This window comes from Aythya ferina (genome assembly GCF_964211825.1).
Source record: "Aythya ferina genome assembly, chromosome: 16".
NCBI classification, from domain to species: Eukaryota; Metazoa; Chordata; class Aves; order Anseriformes; family Anatidae; genus Aythya; species Aythya ferina.
The window spans coordinates 10,311,022-10,337,785 of NC_140315.1; the positions used below are offsets into that span (position 1 = coordinate 10,311,022).

Below are 26,764 nucleotides of genomic sequence, written 5' to 3' on the forward strand. Positions count from 1 at the left end.
TTTCCTAAGAGACTTCCCCGGAGCAGGGGAGAGTGGCGTTTTGCTCTGTTGTCAGTTTTGGGTTGGATTGTTATAGAATCATAGTTATGTGCTCTTCTTAAGTACCCAGTTTACCGTGTAGCTTAACTGGCTCTTTGGCACAGGAGCAAGAGAGTAAAACATTAAAAGAGGAATGTGATTATAATCCTGTAAAAATTGTCAGAGGAATTTGGCAGCGGTTGCAGCCTGTGAATGTAATATATAATATTTTATTCATTTTTTATAACAATTAGATTTCAAGCTGACAGTTTAAATGACAAATCACCTTAAAAAGACTTCTGTGCACAGCACAAGGACTGCCAGTGCGGTTTTTCTCTGCTAACTGCGGAGCTAGCAAGGTCCCTGCATGAATAATGGGACCCTTTGGCTTTAGCCATGCTGCGTGCAGGAGTGGAGAGTGTTGAGGTCTGCAGCATTATTAATTTGTGTCCCAGAGTGCTTCAACTTCTTGGTTGAAGGGAAATATTTTTGGGGGAAAGTCCATGATCCCACGTGCTGCTTTTGTTGTCCTCTTGCTCCCATAAACTGCTTGGAAATGAGACCAGTAAACGCGGCTGGGAAAGCCTGGAGGTAAGGGAAGAAGACGGTTGGACTCACAAAAGGAGCAGAATAAAGCATCAGTGGTCGTTCCTCTGTGCCAGGGCGATCTCCATCCACATCTGCTCCCCCCTAGCAGTGCCTCGGCCCCTAGGAAACAGGCCGGTGGTGCGGGAAGTCCTGGTCCTGATGCTGGGTGCACACATAAACCCTCACGGGACAGGGAAGGAGCATGTCCTGCCCATCAGGTAACTGCTGTACTCACGAGACAAGGAGTCCCCCTGCCCCTTGGTTCCCGGCCGTGTAGGTGCCTTATTCACAGTGGGAAGCACGGGACATGGACGGCGTTTCCCATCCCTCAATATCCCAGCTCACACTGGGAGCTGAAGCCAATGATGCAAAACCCTTCAAGCACTGTAGGAGTGGGGTTTGTTTCCCACATCCCAGGGGAATGCTGCAGACCTGAGGGTTTTGGGCAGAAGGGAAGCCGGTGCGCTGCTGCTTCAGCTCAACTGAGTAACAGTGCAGCTGGGCAGAGCTCCGTTATGCCACATGTAAAACTTGTAACAAAAGTGATGATTTCTGCTCTCAGATAACTGATGGCTATAAGGAAAGCTTAGACTCTCGTGACCATGGCATGCAAGCGTTTTTTGACATTTGAGAATTTCCTATTTTCTCTCTTTATATCTTTAGAAGTTTGGTTGCCTAGCTCTTGCTTGTGGTCCTAAGAGCATCTTTATGGGCCATGAAAAGAAAACAACAGGAGTGAGAGTCTGCTGTGTTGTTTTTTCTCTCTCGGAGGGAGAAGCTGACTGCAGTTTGCTGAGCTTTAGTGCATGCCACAAGTATACCACTTTTTTTTTTTTTTTAATCTGGCCTGAATAGGATTTAAAAGTTTTAAAATGCTGCAATAGGCATTTTTAGCTTAATGGGAATAATTCCCTAATTCCTTCCTTTTGTGATGGAAAAAATGACTAAGGCAGATGTGAGTTGGGCCGTGCTTGTGTCTGCTTGGGTGTAAACTAGGCTCTCTTTAGCTGGAAGTAAACATCCTGGAGCAGGTGGCTGCATGGTGGCAGAGCACCGAGGGAAGGTGTCCTCTTCGCTTTTTAGCCCAGGTGAAGAGGTCAGCTGGAGGAAGTCCAAAAGATAGTAATGAGATGGACTGGAGGTCTGGAAACTGCTTGTTTGAGCAAACCTGGCTTGTTTGGCTCCAGATAAGAGAAGAGGGAGGGAGGAAGTAAATCTACAGGTACCTAAAAGTGCGTGAAGGGGAAGGTGGCATTGGCTTTCCATGTTTACAGGGAGTGGGATGAGAGGTCATGGTCTTAAATTGCAGAGAAAAAAGTTCAGATTGAGAAATACTTTTCCTAAAAGTGACAACTGTTAAACACTGGGTTTAACAGTGAGCTTGTGGCGCGTCAGTTGCTGGAAGATGAAAACGCACTAGAAATCTGTTCCTAATACTGAGCGGTGGGAACGCACCCGTGCTGCAGGTGCAGTTTGTTCTCCCATGAGTGGGAGTTGTCCAGATGCTTTCCTGCGGTCCCTCTGCACAGCACTGGCCTGGTGTGGTAAGGTTAGGAAGGGTTGTTTTCAGTCTAAAATAAGCAAGAGATGGCAAATTATATTCTGTGGCTTAAATTTTCTGGCACTTAAAATGGTTGAAGTGACTAAAGATACTATAAGTTTGCATGTCTCCCTATAAAAGCAGATGCTGGCTAGAAATATTTTATGCTCTTTGCTTCTAAAATTAAATTTTATGGATGCTGAATTGTATGACTTGCCTTTCTGGGTGATGCAGCCTTTCCAGGACGTGGGTCCGCTTGGGCTGGAAGAGGCGGAGAGGGGGTGTGAGGAGTGTCTGTGGGGTGGCTACTTCTCTTCGAAGGAAGTATCAGTACAGACAAGTTCCCAGCTCAGTGTAAGTGTTGGGGAAATAGAAACAGCCACTTCGGAGATCCGAAATGGTAGCTCTTCGGTCCCGTAATTGTACCTTGGGAGCTGGAAGCCTTTATGGGCGAGTGCTGTGGCATGCTATGGGCTCACAAGTGAGGTGCACAATCACACCAGGAAGGAGCTTTACTTGGCTGTAAATCGGCATCGCAGCACAGCGTCCTAGGTCTCAGGGTATGGATGAGCTCTTCACTCCCTGCTAGGTGTGACAACCACCTTTAATCTGCTCTAAGAAGAGCCCGGGGTCACGTAGCTCTGTGTTCGTGGTGTCCCCCAGGTGTGCGTGGCACAGCCAGCGAGACAGCCCTGCAGGCAGGAGCCTGGCTCAGGGCTCGCCGGCTCTCACGGGGCTCGGGCAGCCCCTGATTTACTGAAATGGATCACAGAGAGAAGCTGCTTTGAGGTTTGTGCTTGCACCAGAATACTGCTTGTGCTAGGCGTGCGAGGAAGCCATGTCTCCTGCTGCCTTGCAGAGGTCGTGTCCCAGGAAGGAGCAGCATGCTCGTGGGTCAGCTCAGGACGTGCTCAGCAGCAAAGGGAAGTTCAGGATCAGCTGGGAAAGCTGCTCACTGGTGAGCATCACAAACTGGGCTGGCACAGCAGCTGGAGGGAACAGAAGGATGTTTTGCAGCAGGCCTGTTCTGTTGTGGGTGCCGGGATGCGGAGCAGCACAGCACAGAAACCTCATGGTCTGCTTCGGGAACAAAGTGCCACGCTCCTGCAGGGACGTGCTGGGCTCTGCTGGAGCAGGAGTCGTGCTAAGTGCACGCACATCTGAACTGTTTCCCTGTCTTAGAAACACAAGAAAAGAAAGCAAGAAAACGGCGAAGCACCCTGGCACTCTGCTGGGGACCAGAGCAGACGTTTCCATCTTTTTAAGGATCATTTTGCTCTTTGTGGCTTGACCTCCTGCTGGGTGGGTTGGTGAGAGCCTGTTGTACCTTCTCTGCTGTTTGCAGATACCAGGCTGGCCTGCGCGTGGCTTCTGTAAGGAAGCTTTGATCAGGGACAGCATTGTTCAGTTTCCACTAATGCCAAAAAGGACCCGAAACGGAGCAGAAGAGAGCCAACAGCCATTTAGAAATGTCTGAGGTGAGGTTGCCCAGTGAAAGGAAAACCCAGAAATCTGTTCCTGGAGCTTTACAGTGGTTTGGGGTTTTAAACATCAGACCCAGTGTATGCTCAAACGCAGCAGTGGATCCTGCACAGGAATTTGGGAATTTCTTCCTTCCTTATTTTTACAAGCCTCCCATCCCAGATGGTTCAGGCATTACAGACTGTAAAACCACAGGTACATTAGGATGATTTATCCTCTGCGTCAAGCCTAATGTTTTGGGAATATGTTCGTCTTCGTTCTCGAGCAGTCACTGCAGGTTTTGAGGCACTTACTCAATCCTGAGTTAACTGAAATACTTGGAAGGAAGGGCAGAAGGGATGTGAACTTTTATGATTAATAGTTCTGGCATACAGAGGAAATCCCTGACGTGGAAGGACCTGAACAAGTCCGAGTGTGTCATTGGTATCAGATGTGCCTGGGATTATTTTACCTGCAAGAAATTAGGAAAAAAAAAACAAAACATTCCTTGGTAGTCCTTGTCTGCTCTTCTAGTTCCTGTGATAGGCAGCTGAGCTGTAGGCGTGTACTGCTCCAAGGAAAGCCCAGCCCGTGCTCCTGTACCCCCACCTCTTCCATGCATTATTCTACTTGAAGTTTAAGCCTCAGGCAATTCAAGAAGGAGCTGCAAAGGGCAATAGTGACTTGCGTTGCCAAATCTGCAAGCTTTTTGCTCTGTGTTTTCAGCACTAGATTTTGGGAAACTGAGATTTTTTGTGCCTCCAGCCAGAGTTTCTATTTAAAACACCTTTAATTGCAGGAAGCGCAAAGTGTTACGATCAAACTGTTATGATCAAGGTCACTCTTCTTAATTTAGGTACTCCGAGGATCAAGAAATCGTGTTTGTTAACATCTTAGACATATGTTTCATCCCTAAAAGAGCATGCAGATGATATTAAACCTACCATAGCCAAGAGAGCTGGTATAACAGACACCAGCTCTGTGGTTGGGGCTCTCTAGCTGCTGCTATCAGAGAAGGCATGGCAGATAGGCAGCCGGCGCTGGTTTGTTATCACATAGTTTTAGAGACTGTGGTGTTGTGCAAGTTGTTGCAGGACAATTACACAAATTGCTGGAATAAAAACCACTTGATCAGCAGTCTAATATTTGTTTCTTATTATATGGTAAACCTTTTCTGGCGTGTAAGAGGTTGTCACCTGTTATGTCAAGGTCCCCGCATTCAACACTGGGATCTTTCCAAGTGTGTTGAAACCTAACAGGTTAAGAATAAACCTTCCCTTCGTTTTAGGGGAGGAAAAGAAAAAGCTGTGGCATCTAGCAGGCATTTAAAGTGTTTTTTTCTTATTCTCTCAGCTCCAGTGGTGTGCTTGACTTAGGGCTGCGATTTTCCCCCAGTTTTGTGCTCACTTTGCATTTCCCATGAATTAAATCATGGCACAGCAAGCAGCAGCGTGAGCGCACGGGGAAGCTTTGTACGAGCACAGCTTGGCAGCAGGGACCAAGACCCGTGTGTCTGAACACTGGAGCACCCGGTGAGCGAGAGCCTTGGTTCATCCTTCAGCACTTGCCCGATTTCTTTGCCTTTTTTCTTTTCTGACTGTGATGCTCCAGCCAGAGCAGCAGCAGCTTCTCTGTGGGGTTTGAGGTGGGCTGATGAGGCGCTCTCCTGAGTTGCTGTGTGAATGTGCTAGTTATTTGGTTAAATCTCTCCGTGCCACTTCACTTACCCATTTTAATGGGAGAAACCAACGTTTGGGAGTGAAATGGCTGTGAACTGGGCAGGACCTAGCCGAGGGAAGGAGTTCAACCAGCGGCAGGGGTTTGGCCGGGGCTGTCTGGCTGAGGCTGTGTGCTGGCTGAAGCAGCAGAGACACTTTGGACTTGGTGCTGGGGATGTGACGCACGTTGGGCGAGGAGAACCTGTCACCGACCACGCTCTAGCAGGAGCCGTCAACAAGTGAAAATTTTCCTTTGCCTAGGACTTGCAGCATAGTTTTCCTATTTTTCATCCTCGCTGCAAGCGCTGGCTCACCTTTTTCCAGGGTGACTCTGTTTTTGGATATGCTGTTTTCTCCCTCTGCCTGAACTTACGCCCAGAAATCCTCTTGGCCGATTATCCCTGTATATGGTTAAGTGTAGAAATGATGAAATACATAGGGCTGGCTTTACTGCTCGGCTCGGGGTGTGGAGACAGGCGGCAGCTGAGGAGAACGGAGGGGAGAGAGGAAGCACATAGCTAAAAGTAAAAGTGCGGGTTATATATAGATGCAGGCTGCGGCATATTGGTCAGGTTGTTGTGATTACTTCCCTAAATATGTCCCTGGCTCGTTGGGGTTTCTAGTCCTCAGCCCGCTTAATGAGCGGAGTGCTTACTGACAGTCTCTGGTGCCTCGCTCGCTGTGATCCTGTATTTTCCTCTTACTAGGGCAAGAGCAGCGTGGTTGGGTGCTGGGCAGCTGGTTCAGTGTGCTTGGCTAACTTTTGGCAAGCCCTATCTTCACTAATCGAGTGGGAGAAACGTCAGAGGTGTGCGTTTTGGGGTGCTTTGCTGAAGGTTTATTGCAGAAGGTGGGGCGGATGGCGTGAGCAGGGAGGCTGACTGAACTGATTGGTGTTGTGCTTTTACTGTTCGTGTTTACTAACCAAGGGTCACCTTCTCTTTTGGAGCCGTAGCAGTAATTTTTGGTGCAATGTGCTCTCTTCCAGCCCTGAATCTCGGCACAGCTGAAGCGCCTGCTGACGCTTTAAAGATGCGTGCAAGCAAAGAAGAAGAACTGGAAGGTGGCGTGTTAAGGATGTGGTCCGCCTGGCAGGTAGGTCCTGCACTGTCAGGACATGATGTGCTCGGTGCACGGTTCTGTCTTGCCTAGCTTGGATGGAGAAATCTGGTGTTTCGGCATGAGTACTCGCTCCTGTGTTGGTAAGATCAGGTAGAACTGTGTTAATGGGAGGAGGTACCCTTGTATGGTGAAGTACAATGGAATACATGAAATAAAACAACTACGTGTTTTTAACTATGGGTTAATTACTGATTTCAGTGGCTGGCTATGAGTAGTAATTGTGAGCCACTGGGAAAAGGGAAAGACGGGCTTTCTTTAAGGCTTCAAAGGAGTTAAGAAGATCTTCTCATGACGGTTTTTCTAGCCCGTTGGCTGAAATAAATGATCACACAATGGTTTGCTCTGCTAACCCTTGAACCGCTCCTTGCTGCACACTTGGTATAGGTCTTGGGCTGTGCTCCTAGCAGCCCCTGAGGAAGGGGGCAGTTTTTCTTGCATCTGGATGTTGTGCCTTCGAAAAGAGTGTTCAGACATCCTGTGTGTTTGTACTCTTCTTCTGGTTGGTACTTGTGTATTTGTGCTAGACCACTCTGTTCTTCCCCCAGCCCTGTGAATCTGTGCAACTTAACAAATGTGCATCTGCCCTGTATTGCAGGTGAGAGGGTCAGGAAAGCGATGCATTTCGCCCTTGCCTTCTGTGGGTGGATAATGTGTGCTTGGAAATAACCCTTCATTTTTCCATTATGCCATTCCAGAGCTTTGAAGGAGAAATTGGGTCTCATACCAGAGCAGAGTCAATTTGTGTGCAAGAAATGAAGCTCTGTGGTTAAGCCTTAGTGTGCAGACATTAACCGATGGAGAATGCATTTCCCGTAGTTCATGGTTGTGAGATAGATGACAGTGTCCCTCTGGAAAGGCGGCTTTCCACCCCAAGACTTATTTCTGATTTTTTTTCTTCACCCCAGTTGTGCCATGCCTGGAGCCTGCTTGCTCTGAACTTCAGTAGTCAGTGCCCTGTGAGGAGTGCAGCAACCGGACTGGTGCTGGTATTGTTCCTAGCTTCCCTCACCACGTCCAGTGTCATTTATTACTCAAAGGTTTGCACACAGGGACAGATTGTGGCATTATAGCAACTCGTGTCATCCCCTCTGCATGCTCGCAGCCGTGCCCTGGCATATGCAGGGTTTCTAGTACCTTCTGAAGGAGCTTTGAGAACCAAACTCTCAGGATCACTGCTCTTAGGGCTTGGCCCCTTTTTCTCAACTCTTCCTTTTCCCCACCCTTCTCTGATGTCCTTTCCCTCCCAATTCATTTGTTTTTAAAATGATTTTGCTATTGTGTGCATCAATATGCACATAGCCTGTCTTGTTTTTCTCTTGGACTAAAAGTGCAAAGCAAATCTGTTTATGGTTTTGGTGAGCTAATTCTTCCCCACCCTAGATTTTTAAATAGACTCTTTCTCTACCAAGCTTGCAGAGCTCGCAGGATGTATTGAAGTAATGGGAAAAATATGCTGTGTGTTAACCTTCCTTTTTTGTAAAACTTTGTTTACAACACCCTATTCCTAGCAGTACATTTGGGAAGTGCGTATCTGGATGCTGAAGCGAGTAGAAGACGTTGAAATAAGAAAATGGTAATTTAATGCCTTCAGAGATGAAATGTTTGGAGTTTTCAACTTTCGGCACTTGGCTTGCGCAGCAAAACAAAGCAGGCTGTACTGAGCTGTCCCGTCACTTTTTTGGCTCTCCTTCCCTCCTGGGAATTGCTGTGTTCCCTGCCGGGCCCAGGGAAGGCAGAGGGGCCGGGGGACCCCAGCCCCGTGCTGCTGGCTCCTGCACGGCCGTGTTGCCTCGGGTCTGGCAGCAGGAGGGCAGAGCAGTGAAAAATGCTCTTGGCCTGCCGACGGTCTGCTGGATGACGTGTCTGGCACGTCACTGGTGTGTTGGAAATGTTATTTACCTCTTGATTTCATCCTTCCTAAGAATCAGCCTTTGAGTGTTTGGGTTAGCAGCTGGCAGGGCTTAGCGGGCTTTGGGGTTTGTGCTGGAGGGTCTGCTGGTTTTTGGGAGGCTGCAATGAGCTTGGGTGCTCACCAGCGGAGCTCTGGGGTGCTGGGATCCGTGTGGCTTGGCCGGCAGCACCTGTCCTCTGTGTCTGGCATGGGAGTCCCTTCCTGCTGCTCCCTGGCCGGGCTGGGGCTGGGCTGTGTTGCTGCTGAGCGCCGAAGGGCTGCGCGGTGCCACGGAGCTGGCCGTCACGTCTGCGGGCACACAGGGTGGGCAGAGCTCTGCAGGGCAGATGTTGGCTTGGTTGGGGCCCCTAGGTGCTCCCGCAATGTAAATAAGCAAGGAAATTTTTGGCAGTGTTAATGTCACACCTCTGCAGGGCCGTGTTTGGGGCCCAAGGACCCAGAGGCTGCTGGCTTAGTTTTGTTAGGAGCAAGATGACCTGCTGGAGGTGCTCCCGCAGGGCTGTGCTGGGCTGGTTCCTGCAGAGGGTGAAGCATTTGTCCTTACCAGACAGTGTGGTGCAGTGGAGACAGGACCTGTGGCAGGAAAAACCTGTGGTGCTGCCACTGTGAGTAAAGGGGGTGCTCTGCAGGACGTCTCTAGCCCTGGCTACAGCTCTGAGCCTGCTCCTCACCTGGGTTTGGGGTCAGGTTGTGCGCACAGCAGGGTCTGCTGGTGAGCAGCCTGAAAAGCAGAGCCGGCTGGGGCAGGGCCGTCGTGCTCGTACGGCTGTCATCAGCGGCTGCCTCTGCTCATCCAGTGGAGGAGAGATGGGAGAAAGATATCTTCAGTTCCCACAGTCTTTCACCCTGAGAGAGACACGTCTCGTTAGAGCAAGCAAGAAGAACAAAGTGAAGAATTCACCACTTGAAGGCTTTGTGGAGCAGGACTGTTCTTTACCCATTTAATTTTCTAGTGGGTGTTTTATTCTGGAGCAATCTCGGTGGTGGCCACGTTCTCTCTCTTTTATTTAATTTAATTTTAACTTATTTTTTCTGTTGAGCTGACAGACTTCGGTGCCCCTTAGGAAGGTGATGGCTGGGGGCTCTGGACAAAGCTCACGGATTGCCAAGCAGGTGGCCGTGTAGCTGTGAGGCTGTTTTGGGAACCGACTGCAGGGGTTTGTGTACCTCTGCTTTCATCTTCGTATCTGCCCACTCAGGATGTGTAACTGTGAAGTTTTCCCAACTAGCAAGTCAGTTTTTTCCTGATGTCCTTGCATTCCTTTCCTTCAGCTCTCCCTTCCTACTCCGCCCAGAAGAGCTGCTCTGTTTCTTATTGACATAGCTGCTCAGAGTTTGTATACAATTTGAGTTGGACAAATTAAATTGCTTATATACAGGGAGATTGAGGCCACCGAATGCTTAAACACTGCATAAACTTCTTGGCTAGACCCATGCTGTGTTGACCTCCCCTCCAGGCAGCCTGCATTGTAGTGCATGGAAGAGAAAATCCCATCTTGTGCGGCCCTCTCCAGGCCTGTTGCCTCACGCTTTTACTGGCTGTCATCAGCTGAAAATTACCTGAGCTCTGTAGATATCCAGATGTGGTTTGACTGTCGGTTGTATTAGAAGTGCATCTGCCTGCTGGAAGGTTTTGTCTTTGCTGCTGCTTGAAGGGCTGGAGCTGGGCAGGATTTGGGGCACGGGTGGGGGCGATGCTGCTGCCTGCCCCGTGCTGGCCCCAGCCCCGCATCCCCATGATTTTGCAGCATGATTTTGGCAGTGCCACGGGGATGCCTTGAGGCAGCCCTGCTTAACCAGGCTACCTGGAGGGTGTGGAAGGCATTACCAAAGGTTTTCCACTTGGGGACTGGGGTCTGCTTAGAGCCTTGGGGCTGAGGGGTGTTGTAGGCTCCAAGCAGATTTTCTTTGGGAAGGTGAAGAGTTGCGCCTGTGGCCCATAAAAACCCAGATAAAATGCGTTCAGTCTTTGTTTTAGCAACACAGACTGACTGCACGCCAGGTTCAAGGTGAGGCCTTGTGCAAAGGGAAAGGCTTTTTGGTATCTGGAGCAGCACTAGGGCTGCTTCACTCTGCTTCATCCAGAGACGTGCAGAAGTATTTATGAATGAAGACGCAAACACGAGGTGAAACTTGTCATCCAGTAAGGGCTTACTCATGGGAGGCCACCCTTCAAAACAAAGTGATTAACTGTGAACCAAAACCAACCTCTTATCTTGATCTGGAGTCTTAGAAGCACTCTGGTGGTGGTGGGGCTGTCTGCAGCGCTGAGGGAGTTGTCTGCTTCGGCATGCTGAACACGCGGCAGCTTTGATTTTATTTCCAAAACAGCAATTTGAGCGTGTTGGGCTGGAGTGGAAATTCACTGTGCCAGTATAATTCAGCATAATGTCTGTATGCAAACTAGGAGGGTTTTTGACAAGAGGTGATCTATTAGATGGATGATTTCTGATAAATAACTAGATTGGGACTCACAAGTCCTGGGTTCAATCTCTTGCTTTGCAATAAGCTTCCTGTGACTTTGGGCGAGCTATTTAAAATTGCTCAGTGCCTCACTTCCCTTTCTGTAACCTGCCGGTAACAGCATTTCCCTTCCAGCCCAGGAGTGCTGTGGCAGTGGGAAGGCAGTCAGAGCCTTTTCCGTGGTCAGTGAATGAAGAGCCCAGAGCAGAAGGCACAACCATCTTAGTGGCCTTTCTTCTGTTCTCACGGGGAAAAGAGAAAAGGATGATCCATTTAAACAGCTCTGTTGGTGCCCAGAGAGCATGCTGTCACTTTGTGAGAACCTGCAGCTCCCTGCACAGCCACAGACGTGCTACAAAGGCGTGTGCTCCCTGAGCGGAGAAGTGTTCTCCAGCATTGCTTTATTTATTTATTGATTTATTTTATTTTTTTCCATTAGCTTTAAATCAATGGCCGGTTTTGGTAGAGCAGGTTTCTGGTGCTCCTCTGAGCTCCTCTGCATGAAATTTTCCTTTAAAGTATTCTTCTGCTTTTGCTCCCGCACTGCCTTTCTGCTTTAGGCCCTGGCGGATGCTAGGGAGAGGTGATGGCTTTGAGGACAGAGATGCTGGCACCTGGAGCTGCTCCCCGCTGGAGCCCACGGGACGTGCCTCGGCCAGACCCTTTTCTCTCTCCGTGCCTTTTTACTCTTTTCTAGAGCAGGATTAACAGTGCTGGCCTTCCTCTTACCACTTCCCAAAGGGTAAAAGTGTTAGGGTTCCCCACATCCCTGGGAAGTGGGAGGGCAGGGGAGGCAGGGGCTTGCTCTGGAGCCCCTCGGTGTTATAATCCAAATTGCTCCTTCTGGTTCTGCAGCTGGGCACGAAGGCTGGTGCACGCCGTCGAGGAGCCCACCAAAGCAACCGAGCCACAGGCTGTTAGGAGCGTAGGCTGGGGCCAGCTCTTTCATCTGCGGTGTATTTATCCTGCAAAGATGTTATCGTCTGTGAAAGAGGCATGGCCCAGGAGCTGGGAAAGCCCATCCCTTTTGGAGAGAAGTTTGGCTTTCATCTCAGCCCTGCCTGGTCAGTGGAGGGGCACTGTGTAGTATGTGCTTCTGCGTGTCTGTGGCAGCCCTTCCCAAAACCCCAAACCCTTTCCTCTCCAGGGTACCTTTGCTTGAACTGTTACATAGTGCAGCCCAGTTTAGAAGGTGGGAGAGGATGGGAGGGTACAGATGGGAGCCGCTGGCCCTGAATTCTGAGGGCTGCCCCTATGGTGAAGTCCTTTGGGTGAGAAAGGAGATGGTCTGGAAGGGGCTGAGGCTGGGACTGTAGCTCTTTGGTGTTTGGGGCAGTGTTGCAAACTGTTTTTCCACCTGTCACTGGAAGGTATGTACAGTTTTATGGCATTATTCCAGGTCGAGTTCCCTTAACGAACCTCTTGATTGTTTTGCCTAATGCTGGCGACTAGAGCAAGCGGCTTGATACAAAGGTTTGCGTGATTGATCTTAAGGACGCTGCCCTTGTGGGATTTGACTGTGAAGCTGCCTTGTGTGCTTCTGAGCAGACCGTTAACGTTTCCTCCCCTTGTTCCCCTGATATGCAGAGGTCCATTCACTTAATCTCTTCCCGGCAGGTGATTATGGGCTTGTATACAGGAGGAATTCCTGCTGCCCTGAGCTTTATCCACTTTGACACCCTGCTATGCTGCAATATCATTGAGGTGCTTCCAAGTCTGCCTCTCTCCCAGCCCAAGGAAGAAAACAATTGCCCGGAGAAACAGCATTGGGTCGTTGTTTGCTTCCTTTGTCCGCAGTGTCTGGATTTTTTTTTTCTTTCCACAATTGGCAGTAGCTAAATAACTTCAACTTCTGGGCTTTCAAACTCTAAGCAGAATTAAAATGAAGTAACATTGAACAGCTTCGGGACAGTAACTGAGAAAGTGACCCATTCTTGTGAAACGTAAGTCCTGCAATGTTTTTTCACGGTGTATTTTGTGCATCTGTTTCCCTGTTGATTTGCACGACAGCCGGGGTGCCTCCAGCTGCCACATGGATCTGGGGGACCGGGAGCTGTGGGTGCAGCTGCTTGGGATTGGGGTGCCCAGGCTGCAGCCCCATGGCCTCCAGCACTTGCACTCCTCCAGATGGACGCCTCTACAAAATGTCCCAGCCCTGGGAGCCAGGACTTCGGGATGAAAATCTGTGGGGCAGTTCCTGGGTACGTCTCAGCAAGTGCTCGTCCTGCCCCAAGGACTGGGAAGTGACAGGCGATGTGCTGCAGCAAGCAGAGCAGTGCTGGGCATTGGACGGGTCCTGTAAATTCACCTTGTCTAGAAGCGTGCCTTCATCTCCGTGAGCGTGGCTCTGATTTGAACTGCTGACCTAGAAACGAGCGGCTCCGTCACGCTGTTACCAAGCCCCTGAGCCAGCCCGATCCCTGTATTTGCAGACAGCCTGCTGACACAGCACCGCCCTTATTTTGGCGTTGTGCTCCCCTGTGCTGACTCCTCCCGCAGTGTGGTCTCTCGTGCTATTTTCTGAGTTGCGTTGAACAGAGTTAATAATTTATACCGTGCCATTCATCTTAATGATGGTGGGGAATGTTTTAGGCTGCTGTAATGAGACTGCCCTCCATTTCTCTCTGAAAAAGAAGCGAGCCTTTTGGAAAAAAAAAAATAATAGTCTTTTTTGCTATTCCCTGTTTCCCTGAGGCAACAGCATAGGCTGTGATGCTTTGGGTGGTATAGACTGGGATTTTGCAGTGAGAACTTTTCCACTTTCACTTGAGAGGCTGGGAAATTCTAGACCCCTGAAAGACAGCTTTTCTTCAAGCTAGCTAAATCAGTTCTAATGAAATGAGAGCTTTCAGATAGGCAAAGTTATTTTTTAATTGACTCTCATTTCACTTAATTCCCTGGTTATTCCCTTATTCCCCTCGAAGGACGTTGTTTCTGTCCTGCATCCCATCTAGTCCAGCTTGCACTGTTGTTTGCAAAGGGTGGGATGGTTTCAAGAGGACAAAATGCAGCAGTCAGCTCTTGTTTAAGCAGCATCGTGATAGAAAACAGGCACAAGCCCTTTCTCTTTTTTCTCCCATCACTCCCCCTTGTCACCTGTCTGCATGTCTGATTTGGGCAAATCAACCAGCTATTAGTAAGCTCTATTTGTTTTTGTCACTGGGAGGGGTAAAAAGTCCTGGAACCTGCCTGCCTTTATGGCTTTTTCTGTGTTTTGCTTTTTTTTTTTTTCTCTTTCTTTTCTTTGTTCTCTCTTCTCTGGGCAATTCGTCTGGATTTTGGAAAGAAGTATTACTTAATGGTCTCTGTAAATTACACAAGTGTCCAAAAAGCAGTTCTGAATCCATGCAGCAGGAGTTTATAGGAAACAAGCTTGGTGCTGTTAGGAAGCCTTGCCTGCCTGGTGATGTTTGATGGACACTCTTTACTCTGAGTGTGGGGTTGGACCAGCTGTCCTCCAGCGGTCCCTCCCAAGCCTGGCTGTTGTATGTTTCTGTGACATCCATGGAGGCCCCAAAATAGGAGCTCAGGAGATGAGCCAGCAATGCGGCTCAGCAGCTGCCTTAATTCTGCAAATGGGGCTGCACAGAAAAAGCATAACACTTTTGAGGTGAGCCAGTACCTGTGGGGCCGAAATGAAGATTTCTGCTGCTCTTGGCACTCCTGCGGGCTGATAACATGGGAACAAGACCCAGATCCCAAGCGTAGTGGGGCCTGTGGGGTTGGCATGTCGCTGTTAAAACCCACGGCTGCCTGACTGTCTGCTGCTACAGGCGATGGATGAGCTGATAGCAAGAGGTACATGCCTCTCTGCGTCCGTGTGAACAGAGAAAACAGTGAGTACTTAGAAAATACAGCTGTTGGAGATGTGCTAATAACTTCACACTCGGCTGCACACGCAGAAAGTGGGGCTTTCCTGCTTGTGATCTGTGTGCGTGTAATTTCAAAACCTATGGCAGAGACCTGAGGACAGGTTCTGTATGGCTTGGCAGTAATTGGGCAGTATTTGCATAATGATAGTAATTTCCTTGTTCTCATTTCCTAAATTTGGTTTGCGAGACCATGCTGCAATGTGACTTAGAGCTGTAAGTATTCCTCTGTTGGCAGTTGGAAACGAAGTGTTAGCTGTGACTACTTAGAGAAATAAGTGTTCAGTGTTAGACTAAATTGAATAATATGGTGGTGTTCATATCTTAATCTTCCAAATAGTGCTCTTAAATTCGCTACAGTGATGTCTGAAAAGCTTAAAAATAATAAACTCTATTGTATAGAGCTTTGAATGCAGAGTGGAGGCTTAGTGATTGCTGGCAGTTTGTGGGTATAGTCGCTAATGCATGGCAAGGAAGCAATTCTCCCAGCATGCCTGAATTTCTTAACCGAATTTCCTCGTATTAAGGCCTTGTGATCCACAAATTAATTAGTACATCAATATTTTGAATAAAGGCTCGCAGGAAACCTCAGTCCCCGAACCAAGCCCCTTCCCTTAGGCTGTCATACCACCTTAAAACACCTCTCGTTTTCCCCGCGTGGCTGCCAAAAGCTGCTTGCATCCAGCAGCTATTCGGTAGCGTACGTGAAGTGGGCTGGCGAGCTCATGTTCCACCCAGCGAGAGGCACCACCAGCTGACTTTCGGCAACGAGCTGAAGTCCCGAACGAGCCTCGGCATCTGATTTTTAGCCCGTGTTCCCTGCAATAAGGTAACGAACCAACTCCTAACCTTGTGCCATGAGAATAGTCAAACTCCTGGCGATTTATTTATTTTAACGGTATCAGGAACTCAAAAACTGAGGGCTCTGGGGAATCAAGAGTCTAAGGGAGAGCTTGGAAAAGAGGGTTCTGGCTTTGCTGATTTTTCTCGGAAGGCGTCTGTGTTGCTCTGCATAATTCCCCTGCATCCTTGTGAACAGATTTTTAAATGAGGAGCTGCAGAGGGCAGCTTCGGAAATGGCCGGTGAGACCAGCAGGCACGGTTTAAAGATCCAGCAGAAAAAAAAAAAACGGAAGGGGGAGGGGAGGAGGACGTGATTTGTTTATCACAACTGTACTTGAAACTAATTTTAAATGTCTGTCTTCAGAGAGTAAGGAAATTCCTTCAGCTTCCAGCAGTAAATAACTGGGATGCTTTTAGCTCACAGCTGACCTACAGAGGATGGTGAGCTTTCAACGCAAAAAATAATTGCCTCTCCGTGGATAATCCATTCCAAGTCTCGCTAAACAGCCGGAGGAAGTGAAGAATCCTGACAAGCATGGTTCATATCACAAATAACCCTTGAACTTTGTTCTGTTTCTCTGCCTGCTGCCCAGAGCGGCTTGACAAATGGTTTGGAACAAATCTAGTTTTCAAACCAAAGAGCAGGTGACAGGGATTGCTTTTGGCTGGCAGGTGCTCAGTTGGGATTCTGGTATCTCCAGCCCATGGAAATCTAGAATGAAATCCCCAATCCATTTTTCTCTTGGTGCCAATCCTAAAAGAGGTGGTGATTGTTTTAAAGAAGGGGAGAAGAAAGGCTGTGTCGTGTGAGCAGTCTGGGGTTAGTGAATGAGGGTTTGGTGGTTGGGCTATATATATATTTCTCCATAACCACTCTTCGTGGTGGTGAAGTACCTGGTGCTTGCTGTGTTGCAGACTTCTGAAGCTCAGCTTCCCACCAAGCAATTCAGCAAAGGCTTTGGCCATTTGGATGCTGAGCACTCTGAATGATCTGCCCCGCTGTATGCCAGCAGAAACTGTTGGGAAGTGGGGACTTCTGGAAGTCTGTCACTTATGTAGGTACTGAAAAGGAGCCGGGCTCTTTTTGGAAAACTGTGTTCCAGCTGAAGGAGCTGAAAACTTGCCAGTCTGGCCATATGCTTCTGAAGTTCTTGTGGTTCAATGCTTTGGGCCAGGATGTTGGCTATTTAAGGCAATGGCAGAAAACCCTGTGCCCCTCTTGCACAGTAGGTATGTGAACTCAAAGCGTTAGGACAATGGTGACTCTAGAATTAGATGGTGTCCCTAATTTCCCTCTTCAGTTTTAAGTGGATGCAGCATTCTTCACTTACAATCTCAACTGTTGTGTTGCATTGTTGTATGGGGTTGAACATCTGCCCCTTCCAGCCACAAAAGTGGCTGTGTTCCAGTGGCGGGTGGTTTCTTTCTATTCAGGGATCCTCTGAGGCCTGGAAAAGCTTAAGCATTAGGCATGACATACTGTCAGCTGCTGCAGAGCCCCGTGGCTCTCCTTCTTTCAACATCCACGGGACCAGAGCTGGCGGTCATGGCTCACCTGTGCCCCGTACCTGGCACAGACAGACCCTGGCACTGCCGGAGGGGGAGCGGGGCTGCAGCAGAAGCCTGGTCATCCATCACAGAAAGCGTTGGTGGTCCCAGCTCCCACAGGAGCAGAGGGAAGCTCTGTTGTCAGCTCCTCTTCGCGAGGTCTTGATGCAGGAGGAAACATAAGCCAGAAGTTGGAGTTTGAAGGCTTACCAAAGCAGAAAAATCGGCTTTGTCACCCTCTGGTGACATCCCTTTAGGTATCTGTGCCCTGTGGGGCTGCAGTCATACCACTCACCCTTTCATTGCTTGCAAGCAAAATGAAAACGTGGCTTGGAGCCCAGGAGGGCAGCGCTGCTGGGAGCCTGGGGCCTGGCCCTTCGCTGCTTGGGCAGCAGCCCTGGGCTCACCCGGCCTCTGGGTGCAGGGAAGGGCGATGGGGAACGGCGGCGGTGTGGGCCAGGATGGTGGGGCTCCAGCAGACAGGCATCTGCTGGGATGGTTTGGCCTCTGCCGGGGTGGTGGAGCCCCACCAGATGGGCCTCCCCCGGGGTGCTTTGCCCCGCATTAGGGCTGGTTGGGGTGCCCGAGCTGAGCAGGGAATGAGCTGCCAGTCCCCCGTGCGTTTCTCCATGTAGTATTTTCTTCCCCCAGCATTGTGCTGGTGATTGACTGGTGTTTTCTCGGCAAAAGCCTCCTGAATATTCATTTGGCTGATGGGAGATGGGAGTATGGTAGCGCCTGGAAATCAGCTTGGGGAGGGGAAGGGAGCAAAACTGCCTTTTTCTCGCTACTGTTGCTACTCAAACTGTGTCAAATGCATACTTCACACCAATAAATGCTTGCAGAGACCTGAGCCTACCCTTGTAAAGCAGAAATTACAGCTCAGGCATACTTGCCATCCTCATTCAAAAGCCCATTCCTCATTATAATGACTTTATGCATATTATTTCAGCTCAAAATGCCATTCCTCTTCTCCCCACCCATTTCCTTTACTGGCTGTGACATACAGGAACTACACCCATGGCTTGACTAGCCTCTCCTGACCTTTTGTAACTTGGCTCCAAACTCATTTTTTTGGGTCTTTTGCAAAACACTGTCAGAAGGGAAAAATCCTTTGTTAAAACACAGCCAACTCCTGCCTCAACGTGGAACAGTTTGTTCTGCTGAAAGAATGAGCCAGTTCAGTGAGCAGAAAAACATTGCCATAAACCAGCGTATTCAATAAGCTGCAAAAGCGATCGGCTGCGCTCCGCGTCTGAAAGGACAACCGAAGCGGGATCCGTGGGGGGAGAAAAACCCACGATCCCGACCTGCCAGCCCTGTTTCCTTGCTCTCAGCTGAAGCATTTTGCAGCTGTCTTTTTGGTTATAGCGACTGTAAGTGGGGAAATGGGAGCTGATGGCGAGCCAGAACGCGGCGCAGCTCACAGAGCTAGCATATTGCAAAAGGGCACGGGGAATGAAGTAATCCAACAGTGCTCAGCTGGGAAGGGGATGCGGCGCTGTAATAGTCCTCAGTCGGTGCTGCAGATGATCAGCTCCAGCACCCCGCGTTTGGTGTCTGGTACTATTTAGTAGCTCAGTTTAGTGCTTCCCACTCATGTCCCACATCTCATTTTAAAATCTGGACCTTGGAGTGCTTTACCCTCCACTCAATTTCCCTGGAATCATTGCCTTTATGTGGCTGCTCAGTAACTGGTGATCAGCCTGTCTTCAGCAAGCCTTTCTTCATTGCACAAGAGCCTTGGATGCTTGGTGAGAAAACTCTGTGACCCTCTAGCAGGCTTTTGTTTTTGTGGTCCTGCAGTGGGATCGTTTCAGTCACGAAATAAAAGCTGATGCTGGTTTTCTTGTAGCAATAAATGTTGTGATAGTGCCTAGAGCTGTGGTTCTTAAGCTTGGGGTGGTGGCCCCCAAGTAGGGTCACCCATCTGGAAGTGGATGTGCAAACCTGGAAGTGGGGTTGTGAGCAGAAGTGCTTGGGAAATGCGGTTTAGAGGCTTCCCACAAATGACCTGGTGCTGGGCTGAGAGCAGAGTGGGCTTGTGTGCTTTGTCTGCTCTCTTGCCGTAGGGGGCTCAGGCCTGTGAACTCTTCTTCAGTTTCTCCTGGCATCTCCTGCTGATTTAGAAGACTCAAGGATTTTTGCCAGAACCGTAACAGTGACCAAGCTCTAACTCTGGTTCTTGTTTGGCTTTGGGAACCATGAGTCCTCACTCCAAGCTCCCCCAGTTTTTGTCTTGGAGCTCATCGACAGCTTCCAATAATAAAAATACAGAGAGGTATATTTTAGTTCTTAATCTGTCCATTTTCACGTGGATTCCAAAGAGCTAGGTCTACCAAAGCTGATCTTGCTCTGTCTAAATGGTGATACTTGACAGTAATGTCTACCCGTGCAACTCCGGACACGGTGTGGCAGAATATTCCCCTGTTGACCATGTGTGGCCATTTTAGATGTCAGTGATCAAGCAGCAATCACAAAGAGATCCCTCTCACAATTAAAGCAAAAGCTGACCTCCGAGAGAAAGCACAAGGGACTGAAATCAGAGCCCCTGTGCACTTGTAAACATGACTGGCCCTGCCTAGGCACAAGCCAACCTCCTGGTATTCACCAGCCGAGTGCGAGGTGATGGGGGACGCAGATGCCGATGAGCTGAGGGACTTCTTGAAGCCCTGCTAATGCTGTCTGGTGTCCTCTGCTGGTAGCGTTCACCTCCGAGCTGGCTGTGCGGATAGATGATTGTCTGTCTGCCAGATCGTTTCCTTTGGGGCAACGCCAGGAATGTTTTGCAACATGGACAAAATGTGAGGATCGAAGCTATGCGTGGAGGTGGGTCCCCGGGACGCTGGGAGTGTAAACCCTGCTGAGGTAGTGTGACTCGGAGCAAAGCTGTAATGAAGCCTGCATGCTAAAAGAGATTTTTGTTTGAAGATGTCAAGGGTGTGATTGCATAACGTTTATTTGGTCCTTGGTCAAATGGATGGGAGCAGAGGAAAAAGAGTGAGTGAATTAGTGGTGGTAACGTTCACACAGAAGCACGCAAAGCTCGGAGGGATGATCATTGGTTTTGTTTTGATGTGTGGTGTGTTTTTTATTCCTGACGTTCTATTGAAATATAGCACACAGGCTTGTCTCTAAGGGGGGCACGTTGCCAGTAGTCTAAAGGTTATATTATCCTAGTGACCTATTTTTATACTCTAATCGCGTTCTGTTTCAGCCACCCCTCTCTAGCCTTCCATCTCGCTCGGGTTTGTGCTCATCTGAAAAAAGCTGAGATAATTACCATTAGTCCCTGAGCGCTAATGGAGAGAAGCAGCCTCTACCCAGGTAACGAAGACAAAGGCAAGTTGCTGCTGTTCTGACAGTACGAGACCAATCTGAAAAGGTGGCTCACAAATCGGTGATGACTTGAAACAGGTCAGTGCAAAGTGTGGCAGGGTAGGGGAGAGGTCTTCTCTTCCAGGCATGCTTTAAATGGAGAGGTGCAGCAGCGTGTAGAAGGACGAGATTTTAATGAATAGCTCTGTTTAACTACCCTAAATGAAAATGACGCTTTTCTACTTCGGGCCTGCCAAGTAATGGAGAATGACTGCGATTGTTCAGCCAGCCAGCCTCCATTGCCTTTAAACTGTGCGCGCATTTGCAAAGCCAGGCGTAAGCTACAAAGCACCCCGAACAGTCGGCATAAAGAGAAATTGTTCCTTAGCACAAATGTTGACTGTGCGATGCTGCTGGGAGCTTGAAACTGCTGAAATCGGTGTGTGTGTTTGTACATTTGTGTGGCACCGAATAATAAGATATGGAGAGGCTTTGCTTGTCTCGGGCTGCTGCTGTTTTACTGCTCGTGGCTTCCCCTGTTATTGCCGAGCTCACCTGACAGCGGAGTGCCCGCAGCGCAGCAGCGATCTGTGCCCAAGGGGAGAGCCCCGTTAAGCATTCCCTCACGGGATCTGGCAGTCCTTTGCAGGGTTAAACCCCTGCAGAACGAGGTGCGTGGTGGTCTCGGTGCGGGCTCTGGGTGGCAGAGAAGTGGTGGGCTGACTGCCCCCGGGCAGGTGGTACCTATAGGCGCGCAGCCTAGGCGATGGCACGGTGTGGGGATGCGTGCTGCTCGCCTGGGTGATGCTCTGGTGCTGGTGCTTTTAGGCTGCTGGAGGAGATCTATGCCATGAGCGCCCTTCCAGCTGCAGGCCTTGCAGTCCCAGGGATGCACAGCCACAGACCAGGACCAGAGGAGCTCCGTGGGCTCCGTGCTGCCTCACAACCTGCCCAATCCTGCCTTTTTTTCTCTGATACAGAGCCACACTGGCACAGCTAAAAGGGACATGCCATCCGTGCCCAGGAGGTGAGGTGTGCTCTGGAGAGGTGGGCTCTTCTCTCTGGGTCTGCCCATGCTGAATGCAGGAGTACTTAGAGATGTCTTCGCCAGTCACTGCCATGTGTCCATCCACATAGCACGTCCCCGGGACGGATGAGCAGGGTTTGTCTGGGTGGTGCTGCTGCTGCGTGCCCTCGCCCCATGCTTCGTTGTGCTCTTGTTGTACTCAAAGCCTGTGGCTCCAGGGCTGTGCAGAGGAAGCCTTGGTTAGAGCTGCTGTGGGACAGACCTTCACCTCTCCTCTTCTCCTCTCAGTCTGGAAACTACAGCAGGCTCCAGCCTTCCTCTTTTCCCACCAGCCCAAGCAGGGCATGTTTTGGCAATAAGCTGGATAATTAGTACAACTGATGAACTCCTACATAATTTCTCATGAAGGGACTCGAAATGCAAAACAAATGTTAATGACTAACCCAAGAAAAAGAGTCCTGGGACTGCCGTGGCTGGTGGCAGCAGAGGGACTGTGCCCTCGCTGCCGCACAGACCTGGTGTTCCCTCGCCCTCCCGAGCGCCCAGGTAAATGCGCCCAGTCCCAGCTCTGGCACCCGGTGCTGTGCTGCGGGGTCACCCGCTCCGAAACGCGTTGGGATCTCCCTCTGGGCTGCTGGATGGTGGGAGGGGGGAGGCAGCTCACCCCCCGGGGTCTGGTCGCTGCCAACAGCACCGGCTCTGGGTTGCTGACCCCCAAATTTTTCTACCTGCCGTCCTCTGCTTGCTGATTGCTGGTGGAAAGGTGGGGAGTCCACAGATGGCTTCCCAAAGGAAGGATTGCGTCTTCCGGGCCTTGCTTGCAGGTAGGGCATAAAGGGAAGGGAAGAAAACACTCAAATGTCAACTTTTTTCCTTCTTTAATTTTTTTTTCCATGTTATGATATCAACCAGGGCCCGCAGAGTTTGAGCTGAAAAACAAGCCGCTTTTATTTGAAGTGCCAATATTGTGCTTGGCTCCCTATGAGACAGAAACATCAACTTTGTCCCTGACCTGGGGAGTGTGTCTGCCTGCCTAGCAGGCACAGAAAGCGTTGAGAAAACTGTTATTTTACTTCTATTTTGGTGTTGATCTTTTTTTTCCCCCTTTAACCGAGCACTTTATGCTTCAGCAGAGCTACATCGAGCGCTGGGGTCCCCATGGCAGGATTTTGTCATCTGGGACGTCGGTGGGGAGCACGTCCCTGCTGGGAGCATTGCAGGCATTTGCTGGGCTGGGGGCAGAGCTGCTGTCCCCGTATGGGATGGGGGGACCACAGCTGCTGCGGGGCCGCGCGCTGGATGTCTTTTGATGCCACGTGGTGGGTTTCCTTGTTGTTGTTTCTAGGCGAGGTTTGCAAAAGGTCACAAAATTAATCTTCTAACTGGGACCTTGGCGCTGCGCAGAACGAATGTTTTGCATTAACAACCTAACTCATTAATTCACTGAAACATTTAAAACCAAACCAGTTGTATCCAGCCAAGCTGGAAAAAGCTGAAAGTTCATACTCAGCAGTGCCGATTTCGAAACCTCCCTTTGTTAATCTCTGCAGAAGTAAATTTTCTGAAGTTGTTAAGCTCACTTTGACCAGTCTCTCGGCATTGTTTTCCTCAGCAGACCCAGAGTGGCTCTGGGGCGAGCTGGTGGCACGTACCTGGGCCTGCTGTTGGGACAGGAGCTGGCTGGGATGCCTTGTGGGGGAATGCTTCGAGCAGAGTTTGGGGTTCGGGGCTGGTCAGAAATGCTGTGCCATGTTCACAGACAGCAATCCTGAGTTTAACAGTTTCCACCTTCCTCCTCTGTTCCTCCTTTCCAAGTCACTAGGGGTGTTTATATTGCCGCCCAGCACGTCTCGGGGAACCACAAGCCAACCTGAGCCGCTCATCTGGCTTAGTGCCTGCCTGGTGCAGAGGTGCCAGGGGACCCCACATCGCAGGACCACGTGTGTGGGTCCCCCCTTGGAGGTTGCATCTGCCCCCAGTCCCCTCCTGATGCTTCGTTGAGGAGGTGGCCATGCCTGCAGACCCAGTTGTTAGTTCCCTGCGAGCATCTCGGGTGCCAAATCCATTGGACTCTGCCTGAAGTCATTTTTCCTTCAAATTTCCAGCAGCAGGTTTAAGTACACAGGTCATTTGAGCTGTGGCTGCCGCTCACTGCTCTACCTCTCTATTAAATTAGCAGGAGTCGATTAAATAGGGACCATCAGTTGAGGCACGATCCCTTTTTCTTCCTGTCGGCAGGGTAGCTGTTCCATGCAGCTCATCTTTCTTCCAGTTAATCATAAAGTAATACGTAGCAAATCGTGTTCTTCACATGTGGCTGTGCAGACTGGTCGGGGGCATTCGCAGTGGTGGTGTACCGAGGCCCGCTGTAAGGCTGGTTGTTAATTGAATAATTTTTCTGCCATTAATTTAACCTACCCGTTAAACATCCTTGCTTGTCCCAATGACAGAGATCAGCGAATTGTGCGTTCTGGTATATATTAGTGGTGTATTAAAGCCTTAGTACATTCCAGAAGGTGAGCGGTGAATAAAACATGCTCTTAACATGTGGTTATGCAACTGTTCCATGGAAATGAAACGGACAAACAGTACACTTGATTAATTTTTTTCCTAGTAAATTGGCACTGTGATTCACTTCCAGCTAAATTTGCAATCTGTGTTCTCAGGTGGCATTAATATTGGATCCCCAGCAGGAGAGCTGTGTTGGCTGGTGCTGCTTTGATTGCATTTTTAACAGAACTTGTTGGAGAGCGCACTGAGCTTGATGCAAATGCACGGGTAAATGAAACGCGGAGCTTTTAGGTTCTCTGTAGGTGGGTCAGACCGTTCACATTTACCCCAAATAATTCTGCCTGCATGCTCTGAAGAGGCGCTCCACTAAAAGGGCACAATGGGGGGCTTTGTGCATCTCGATTGCTCTGTATCAAATTCACCCCATCGACAGATAAAAACAGGCTTTTTGTGGTGCATCGATAACCACGGCATCAGATCCATCTGAGACTTGAGCTGTCTCCAGCAACAGCGATGCTGGAACTGGATCTCCACTGGCAGTTTGCTGGAAACCAAAGACCTTGCAAAGTGCCCAGCAGCTTCTCCCTGGCCTGCGTGAGAGCTGCAGGATGAGATTAAACCAGCGTCAATGCAAACCTGGTGCGGTAAAGGAGGGGAAGGCGGCTCTGCAGATCTCCGTGCAGCAACAGAATTCACTTTTACTGCTGCCTCCGTGACACCAACCTCCTTTCAGCCTTTAAAGCTATATTTTGTAGCCTTCAGGCCGTTCTCATTGTTTTTTTCCTAATTGACTCGACTTGGAAAGGTCATCATACCCTGCTAGATTGTGTAATATTTAACTTAGCATCAAAAATGAGGATCTTGGGATTGGTGTCAAATTGATGCTGTTCCCTGCTGAATAGCAAAGCCCATTCATAGTCATCCAAGTATTCTGCTTGCTAATGCTCATGAATAACTTTCTGGCCCTCTGCAGAGGGAAAGACTAACCACGAGAAGGTGGGAAAAGAGCAGCATAAAGCAGGTATTGAGAGCATGAAATTCGCACCGTCTAAATCCAGGTCACAGCTTTACTGCTTTTTTTATTTATAGATTTTTTCAAGTTATAATTTCTAGCTTTTCATGAAGCTTTAGCATAGCAAACAGTCTTTTCTGACGCCAAGTTCAGTGATGACTAACGCTATTTACAGGGCTGTTTTGTAATCTCAGATCAGCCCACATTAACGGGAAGTTACGTTTTCCCATCAGTCTTTTAAATTGTGCCGGAGAGTTGCTGAGCCCAGAATTGCCCAGCCGGGCTCTCCCATTTGCAAGCTGACATAATTTTTTCCAGAACAGTATTTTAAAAAATTTCAAATGGAGTTACAGAGGTCAGATCGTACTTCCTCAGTCTGATGTTCGCTTTAGGATCTCTCATTCCTCTGGTCTAAAAGCTACAAAAATCAGGCAGAGTCGCTCTTGCATAAGCACCACAAAGTCATTTTCCTGGTCTGCATTTCTCTGTGCATGGGGTCAGCTCGGCATACCTGACATGAGAGCTCCGGGTGCACAGCTGCTTTAACTGGTAGGAGTTGGCTCTGGGGTCATCTGGTAGGATGGTAAGTTGTTTTTTTATAGTTTAAGTTTTTACGAGTGTTTTTATAAAGCTCCCTCTCTGTTATTGTAAATCCCAGGAAAATCTGGCACAGAGTCTTTGTAACACGAATCAGTGCATCCGTGTGCCTCCGAGTGACCTTGCAATCTGGAAAAATACAGTTTTATCCGAGCGTTTAGGACAAAAAAAAAAAAAAAAGCAGAGTTGCTGCAAGAAAGGTTGGCGAGGGGGTTAAGGCAGCGACACTGCTCGGTCAGACGTGCTGCCTTCCCTGTCGTCAGGACCCGTCTTGGCAAGTGCCTCCTGGTGCCAGTGACAGCAGCCAGCTTTGCTGCCCTCGGGTCGTGAGCTCAGGCATGGAGCATCCGCTGCGCAGATTGCACAAGCCCAGCAGGCCGGCAGCACGGCGGTGGCTAGAGCTCTTTTGGGGGCCTTACCTTCTCTTGCAGTTCCAGCCAAAGACCCAGCAGATGCTGTTAAAACAATATGAAAATGTGCGTGGAATGGGGAGGGAATCTCAGAAATGATTTGCTGGCTTCCTGAGCGAGGATGGCTAAAATAACGCGGCTCCAGCTGCAGCCTCGCTGCCGGCTGCAGCGCAGCTCCAGGACTTTCTGCACGCAGAAGCCTTTGGCACGGGCACGGTGCTCGAGCTGGCAAGCAGCTTTCCAACAGGATGGTTGGAAAGTGCCGATTTTGAAGAAATTGCAGTGTTCTGTGGGAGCATGTTGATTTTCATCCGGTTTTTCTGATGGGAAGCAGGCAGTGGCTGGGAGCCCGGCGGGCACCCAGGCGTGCAGGGAGCCGGGGCAGTGCTCTCCCCACAGCAGCACCGGTGCCGGGGCTGGCAGGGCATGGCAAGGGGACGTCCCAGCCCGCGTCCTCCTCAAAGGAGAGTTGGGTAGAGGCTGTAAAACAGGCATCGCACGGCTGCGCTGCGTAGCTGGGAAAATCGCTCTTGGTTTTGCTGCTCGCTGTGTGGGAGCGCGTGAAGCCGAGCAGCAGATGGGAGCTGTGCACGCACGGCACCGCGAATACCTGGCATTCTTTCGCAAGTAAGAGATTTGGGGGGAGAAATAGCCCTGAGATCTGCCTTGCGACGTCCAGCGCTGGTGTGGGTGGAACTGGCTGCTTCCTGGGTTTGGGGGTAAAAGGATTGAGCTGGAGGAGAGGAAGGGAGCTGGGGCTGCGAGCTGGAAGGGGAGAGCGGGCTCCAGGGAGCAGCTGGGGGGGAA

The 26,764-nt window shown here is 49.7% G+C and overlaps 1 protein-coding gene across 6 annotated transcripts in view; it reads left to right on the forward strand.

The window, feature by feature from the left end:
- The window catches only part of ZHX3 (zinc fingers and homeoboxes 3), a 48,668-nt gene that overhangs the window by 10,923 nt on the left and 10,981 nt on the right, over positions 1 to 26,764 (forward strand). For 3 of the 6 annotated variants that reach the window (XR_014698644.1, XM_084538351.1, XM_084538352.1), the window contains exon 2: positions 6,314 to 6,420. The gene's annotated coding sequence lies outside the window, so the exon portion shown is untranslated. Of the gene's footprint in view, positions 1 to 5,116; positions 5,140 to 6,313; positions 6,421 to 15,465; positions 15,521 to 20,324; positions 20,500 to 26,764 lie in introns of those variants that run through there. The other 3 variants (XM_084538353.1, XM_084538355.1, XM_084538354.1) reach the window with 3 other exon arrangements.